The sequence below is a fragment of the Astatotilapia calliptera genome, chromosome 3 (genome assembly GCF_900246225.1).
Source record: "Astatotilapia calliptera chromosome 3, fAstCal1.2, whole genome shotgun sequence".
Lineage (NCBI taxonomy): Eukaryota > Metazoa > Chordata > Actinopteri > Cichliformes > Cichlidae > Astatotilapia > Astatotilapia calliptera.
Genome location: NC_039304.1, coordinates 14580223 through 14588501, shown reverse-complemented (window position 1 = coordinate 14588501; position 8279 = coordinate 14580223). Strand labels below are relative to the sequence as shown.

The 8279-nt window shown below is 39.8% G+C and overlaps 1 long non-coding RNA gene across 1 annotated transcript; it reads right to left on the bottom strand.

Annotated features, from left to right (window-relative positions):
- Positions 1–956: 956 nt before the first annotated feature.
- Positions 957–6300, bottom strand: LOC113018663 (uncharacterized). Its single transcript, XR_003271839.1, has 3 exons — positions 6052–6300; positions 5876–5940; positions 957–1292 (listed from the first exon to the last, which is right to left on the bottom strand). It is a non-coding gene; the product is annotated as an uncharacterized LOC113018663 (long non-coding RNA).
- Between the last annotated feature and the right edge of the window lie 1979 nt (positions 6301–8279).

Here is an 8279-nt window from a genome sequence, read left to right as displayed (position 1 = left end):
GCTAGCTAGTCCGCCTTTAAATAAACCAAATAAAATATTTAAACTTTTATATTTATTATGTTACATTTTTTGGCTTTAAATTTCTGTGTTATGTGAATATATAAAAATATATAGAGTAATTAGCTGTTGGTAGGCGTTTCAAGTCTATTGGCAAAGTTGCTAATTTTTACTTGACATTGGAACAATAAATTTGTTTATGATGAGCTAGATTAGATACCACCTGCTTCATAAAATGCAAACATATCTTAAGAGTGAAGTCTGGCAGAAACAGCTAGTGGACAGAGATGTATTGTTAATTTTACAATCAATTAAATACTTTAAAAAACCTTTAATATCACATGCATGCTATTTTCAACTGATCACAGATGCTATGTTTAGAAATACACCTATCAGTCTGCCAATTCTACTTTCTTATTCTATTTTCTCTGGGTTGATATGGGATATGATTTTTGTGTTCATAGCTTCGTAGGTGAAAAAAAAAAACATAAAAAGAAAGAAAAAAGAAAAATCATGCACGAGAACACAACATCAACTCTCTGATTGATACTGTCATTAGATCCTATAATAGAACGCCCTCCAAAAGCAGCTTTATCAGCCTCGTTGATAATACTATTGTCTAATCAAACAGTTGGAATCAGGATCAACGCAGAGAAAAAGTGACGTAAAAAAAAAGCAAACTAGAAAAAAATATAAAAAATTGAAGAATTTTGTTTTTAACTGGTTTAACCTTTAGCCTAATCTTCTCAATCACACTGATGCATTTCAAAGATAAAAAACAGAGTTTGCCACTCATTTCAGTAGTTGTAAATTATACATACCGGTCTGGCAGCTGAGAGTCTTTAATGCAAGATAAATGAGGACAGCTACAATACTACTGTACAGTGGATTTAAAATTAAGCCCGAGGCGAGAACGTCCCACGCAACCCTGACAGCCATGAGCTGCATGTTTGCTTAGCTTTGCGCACAAGTGTGAACAACACCATCAGTTGCACAATCTCATGGTAATGTCTCGGCCCATTAGAATAGGAGTCACACCGCTTTTATTTCTACCCTCTCTTCCGCTGGGCAGAGGGACAACCGCTGACAGTGAGCACTGACTGCATCCCACCCACCGAGCCAGACGACAGGGAGCAGCCGTGCCAAGGCACCCGGCCAGAGGCTTGCCAGCGGGGGTGCTTGGTCCAGGCTGAGGCATCTTCTCTGGCTGGAAGTCCACCTGGGTGATAAGCACCACAGACTCCACTCACCCTTCAGGGCTCACAGCAGGATGTGGATACCGAGTCGCTGCTGTTCTGCTCGGTTGAGCCAAATCCCACAAGCAAGAGGGAGAGGGAATAAAATTACAAATATATGTTAAAGAGATACAGTGTTCCATATTCAAACTATCACAGGCAATGTTTGGTGTGTAAATATAGCTGCTTTTAGGCCTAAACCAGTAGACCAGTGAACATCTGAAATACTGCAAAATGCCTCAGTTGTGCTTTGAATATATTTTTGTTTAGAGATGATATCAGTTTTTCCTTTCTTTAAAAAAAAAAACCTTACATTAAACCCACTGACTTGAGAAAACTCTCTGGCTTGATTTGAAGGATCAAGTTTAAAACCTTCCCACATTTTCCAAACATCCGATTCGGTTTTTCGGGATTGTATTGAAATCTATCTGAACTGTCCGGATAAATTTATAAGACGAGGTTTCTTTTGAACATCAGCTTCAAAACAGCTTGAAAAAGAATTGTTGCAAACATCAAACGAGTGTGTGACATCTAGATCGTGATACCTGCATTCATCATGTAAATCATATTTAAACCAAGAATTACGACATAAAATTATGAAACCCATTTTGAAAATTAAGCATCTTTAACATGTTTGTGTTCAGGATAATTTTTTTTTAAAATCAGGCCATAGATAGGTAGTGAATGTACCAATCAATGTATGTATGTCGGTTGCCATGGTTTCTGATCCTGATGTGTGCTGTGAGTGGTGATCTACATTTGAGAGTGGGCTTTCTAGTGATGCACAGACTTTGTAATGGGAGGAAAGAGAAGTCTTTTGATTGTGACGCTTGTTCACGGCAAGAGAAGAAATTGCTCCCGAGTTAGGGGTTTTCTTTAATCTTTGCAGATCTTAACAGGTTCAACTGTACAGTTTTAATTATGTTTGCGTGATCTTCTTTCATTGTCAAAGAACACCTTGACCTCATAGCTGATTATACCCTCCAACCCCCAAAAAACAAGTCCAAGAGCATACACTAAGAGTATAATCAATACCTGTGGAGGTAATGATGTGGCCCACACCATAAAATGTCCTCAGTGTGAATCACAGACAGATAAATTATCTGAAGGAAATCAAGATAATGACTTTCATTTACTCAATAAGCAGATATTAATTATCTGTCCGACAGATTAGGGGGCCAGACTTATTGAGAGCCTTGAGATAAATGACTTTCTGATCAAGATATAATGAAAACCTTTTTAGGTCCTCTAACCAAAGCACTCATAAATTTGCATATTAATTTCTGCTCTTGTTTAGGCACTTACTGGAGATTATATTCCAACACAACACCCAAACAGCACCGCCGTGTTTGTTTTTCTGCGGGGACTCTGATGTTATCATGAGCACGGCGTCTCTGATAGATCGCCTCCCCCCCCCCCCACCGCCAAACCCCCCACCACCTTCCCCAGTGCCACCCTCTGTGGAAAAGTAATGAAATGATGAATTTGCGAAACAACCGCAGGGTGACTATGATGAATTTTGTGGTATCGCTCAGACTAATAGCTCTGTCAACAAGAAGAACTCTATAGACGAGCACAAATGGGCGAAGCAATCATGGTATTTGTGGTTTAATGCACAAAACATGAGCATCGGGTTGCTTAAATTTCAGCTGCAAATATCTGTCTGATGAGAGAGGTTAATCCAGCATTGATTACTGAGGGTACTGTGTGTTTTCTTTCTTTCTTTCTCTTACCCTCCCAAAAAAAAACCCCACCAAAAGGCAGCTTCCATCCTCAACCGTGGCTCACTTCACAAGCATATTTGCCAGAGGGGCGAGCTGATTTGCGGCATGCCATCGTACGTTTGGCTGTTGTCCAGTCGTTTAACCTGCCAATAGCAGCTTGATCTTGGAAAAACTCATGAGAGCAAATATTGCCCCACAGTCTAACTGAGCCGGTGGCAGAGAAGCAGTCTGGTTGCTACCACAACAGGCAGGAAGCCTTATCAAATAACTGCCAAGCATGCCTCAAGTTGGCGAAGTGTCGGTGGCCGCTATGTTCGCAAACACTTCTCGTGGCTGTTAGGGGAGGCCCGCCGGGGGAGTACCCTCGAGCTTCAAAACTCTGGTTGCTTATATTCTTATAAATATTTAAACTTTTTTTGTGGTAGGTGAGGATTCTCTCATCTACAGCACAGCACAGATTCTGTGTGTAGGTGGGAGTCACTTTTTTAACATCTGCCAACAGCTAGAGTTTGCTTTGGGTAAGAGATTTCCAGATAAGCCCACGACTGAAAATAATATTGACTTATACAACAGCTAACTTAAAGCTGTCTAAGCTAGCTGTTATTGACATTACCATTCATTCAGCTGAACTTTTGTTCTCATGTGGTAGATAGTTGAAACTACAAAGATATTATATTGTCTTGCCAGCACAGCATGTAGATCTTTCATTGTTTCAAAGTGTTTTCATACCAGCCAGACAAGTTCAATATTGCATTGAACAAGGCCGTTAGTTTCAATTAAAGGCACCGTGGCACAAACTATGTTGGGCTTATGCAACGTTCAACTGATGGTAGTTATCAAAGCAAAAGTGTCACTGTTAAATCTCAGAACTCCTATTACCGTATTTTTCGGACCATAAGGCGCACTGTCAATGGACGGGTCTGTTTTCATACATAAGGCGCACCGGATTAAAAGGCGCATTAAGTGAAACAAAACAGTCAGATAAGTCAAACTTTACTCAACTCATTCTTCTTGCTTCCTCCACTTCTGTACCATTGATTCATTAATGTTGAATTCTCTCGCAGCTGCTCTATTCCCATGTTGTTGCAGTATATTAATAACTAACCTCGTATTGTGGATGGATTATCTCAGTTGTTCTCCTGGCTGAAGTTTGGTCCTTTTACAGCATCCTGCCATGCGATTGCATTTGTCCCTAACCATCGGTAACCTACAAAGTTAGCGTTCATATTACAGCGTCACTGCTTATGTTATGCTAACATAGCTGTGTCGCTAGCGATCACGTAGCACATCATTATATAGCAGCTAGTTAAACTTTAGTTACCCTGCAAACGTCACTGCTGTTTGGTTTTCTGTCTTCATTTATGTTGGAAGTGATACCAGAGCTGTACATTTAAATTTTTTAACAAATCTCTCAGTCAGAAAATGCTATATCATGTTTAGGTGGAAACTAGCGAGCTAACTTCCTGCTAACTTCTAACTCCTTTAATAAATTCTGTTTTCATGGATGCCTGCATGTTAAACTTAATTGTTACACCTGGTAAAGCAGCAATACTGATCATTTTATTAAAGATGAAAGAATTTAGACAGTTTTTAACTCTCAGTGATGTCACAGTGTTCATTTGATTTTGGGTCCTGAAGCGGAGTTTGGAACCAGACTACGCCACAAGACTCCTGACTATGGTAATTGTAATGCTCTGACAAGCTTACCAAAGTCGTACTAAAACATTTTTTGACAGATTTTTGAGCACCGTGTACCACATAAAATCAGTTCAAGATCAGTAAGCACAACCAGAATTCATACATAAGGCGCACTGACAATTTTTGAGAAAATAAAAGGATTTTAAGTGCGCCTTATAGCCCGAAAAATACAGTATATATTCCCGACTCTTTCTGATCTGTAAACCCATCTATCAACCAAAACGTCAATTACAGTTTCCCACAATCCTAGGCAACAACTTTACTCTTTTGTTTTTGTAAATCTAATCAGTAGTAAATATGGCAAGACCCGAGTATAAAACAAAGACAAAAAGCAAATCCTTATTTTGAAAGAGAATGGTTGGATTTTTTAGCATGAAAAATCACCCCAAGACTATAAAAGACAAGCATTGGGCACATTTGTGGTTTAGAGATTCATCCATCAGCTAATAGGGAGGAGGCGTCTGACTGGCCTTGGATTGATTCTGTGGAGAACTACCTTTGGTGACAAGAACATGAATTGCTGAAACAGATGGCTTGGTCCCCTCAGAGACCCTGATTTCAATCTTCCTGTACCAGTTAAAAGCTGGAATGGAGCACAGGTTTTAATAAATGGTAAGGGGTAAGGGAAACTTTTAAGCAGCAAATGAATGAATCTTACATGCATTATTTCTTTGTACTGTGTGTTAGTTGTAAAATATGCTTCCAAACACGTGAGGAAAATGACCAGCTGCTTTCGTTCCGATTTTTGCTGTCTGTCTTTGCGTGCGCATGTGCCGTGAGCCTACCAGCGGCGCTACCTTGACAGGGTGCACGTCTGACCACATACCAATCAGCTGCTTGGATAATGAGTATAATTGATTGGAGCCTCATTCAAATTCTGTGGAATAGAGCATGCAAATTGTCCTTGCCAAGTCATAATGAGGGACCTCTTTAATGGGACAATCAAAAATTTCACTTCTAATTCTGCAAACTGAAGCGAGTGCTCTGTGTTGATTGCATGCTCGGGTGCCAGCATCAACAGCACGTAAATAGATAGGTTGGTGGTTTATCGCCATTTACTGAGAAAATATGCCGCATGCATATTTACCCGTGGATGTGAGATGAAGACTAAGAGCATTTATAATCTATATTTTTTTTTAATTTACCGTGCCACTGATTGGCTCTAACACTAGCTGCAATGGTGGATGCTGTTTATGTGTGTACTCCTGATGCCATACTTACCAAATCAATATCGCGAGCACTCGATACTGTATTATCCTCACAGGGGAATATCTTCACAGGGAAACCTGGCAACAGAGATGGCACACATAGTTTTTAATGACAAGACGTTTATTCAGTCACACTGCGACCACAAAATGTTTTAATTTTCATGTTTGCATTTCAAAATGAAATCTAACCAATTTCTGCCTGGCACCATGTGGCAAATAGGTCCATGTAATGGAAGAATTTGTCATGGCTGTGTGAAGGCAGGCAGGAAAGGTGGACCAAAGAGCAGGACTCACGGAGGCACAGGTGAACTCAAAACCCTCGGCTTTATTGTGGGAATGCAGACTGAACAAAGAACTAACTAGACTGGAATGCAAATAAACTAGCAGGCAGGCAAACAGAACACACAGGGTGATATGAGGATGAACAGACATTAACAACGCGACACTGACACAAAGACACACTGGGCTTAAATACACCGAGGGAGTCATCAAGGAAGGGGAACACAGCTGGGAGGAATAAGCCCTAACGAGACAGGGGGAACAAAGCTAGAAACACTGACAAAGACAGGAACATGAACCTTCAAAGTAAAACAGGAAACTCGACAGAGTAAGACAGACTAGACGCTGAACTAAACCGGCAATAATAACAAAATACAACCTGAACCTTAGTCATAATGCAAAAACATACCAGAATAACTGAAACACAGATTCATAATAAAAATCAACAAAGCACCAGAGAAACAAAGAACAATCCATCATTCAAAAATAAAACAAAGCATAAAGAACTCAAAATGCAGTTCGATCCGACTGAGGACCGTGACAGAATTTTGTCTTTGGCAAACTATTGCAAACTGAGCATCGCAGCCTCTTTAGCAGTCCTGTCATCCTTGTGCTAATGAATGAATTAACAAATGAAAGAGGATTTGCCTGTCCTGGGCTCTCCCTCGGAGGAAGGTTAATTTCCATTCAATATGCTAAACTGCTTAGAACCCAGGACTTTATCCAAGCGCTAGTCTTCTCGCAGCACCCACACCGGTCTGCCCCGCGACCTCTCGGCCCATCCGTAATCCTTCAGGATCCTGTAGTCAATATTTTAAGATTGATTCACCTTTCTAGTCAAATAAACTGTAAAATCCATTAGTGGGACAGCTCAGGCTTACTTTACATTTTGATTACAATCAATTACCGGGCCGCAGATCTGATTCTGCGGTTCTGTCTGAATGTAAAAACGCTCGACTCTGCAGACTGCAGCAGAGGTCTCGCAAAGGGAAAAATTCAGCCGCTGATAAAAGTTAGTATTTACGGCCTCGCTCCTCTGTGCATTTGTATTTTTGCTCACAGGCGCTGATCATTATCTTGCTGAAAATGAAATCCCGAGGCTTCTAATGACAAAGATTTATAGGTGCGTGCTGTGCCATATTTATTATATTTACTGTGTATTATCTACAAATAGATTCTCCGTGATGATTGTGGATGACGTGTGGGGTATGGAGACGCGGGACATGAATCAGTCTGGGTTGGATAGAAATCCTGGGGCTGTCAACAAGGACAAATGGAGCGTAATGATTAAAACAACAGTCACGTCGCTGCACGAGAGAACCAACTTTAAATTGTACACATTAGTGTGAAATGTTTAAATAACTAACTAGTTACAACTGACCCATTTATTTTGATATCGATAACTTCACGGGTAAGATAACTGGAACACCTGACCTTTAGTTTACGTGCCTTTATGGAGAAATGTGGTGTCCTTTAAGCTGTGTTGATTTTATGGTTTGTAACTTTGTTAGTTTCATTCAGTTTACACTCATCAACCTTGTTTCTGGACATAGCAGGCAGCTTTCTTCAGTGAAAAACAGGATAAATCTAAACCTCTCAAACTATTATTATTACAGCAGTGTTGAAAAATATCAGCTGTCCCTTATGATTGCTAGAACTTCAGAAAAAATAAGAATATTATAAAATAGTTAATAACATAATTACGAGCAGTTTCTCTTCTTGAGTACATTGCGTTGTCCCCAGCCACCCAGGCAAGGACTGGACAAATGCCAACCAATAACTCTAATTGATTCAGCTTTGCCAATATCTCCCCTAGTAAATACAGTAAAACATCTACCAGCTAATTAGACAAATATTTCCATCAGAAGTTCGTAAACTGCAGCAGAAGACTGATTATTGGATTTGCATTCTTCAGCTGGCTCGGCACATGAGCTGCCTCCCGTAACGAAATGAATCAACTTATGTAAATAGAGCAATAAAAATAAAAGTGACATTTATGCATTTTTCCTAAAGAAAAAATATTGTCTTTTTTCTCCCTCCTTTGCTGCTATGCGCTTCGTAAACACAAAATATATTGATGTTTTATAACATACACACACACACACACACATACCAAAGCAACAGTAGCAGTAATTCAT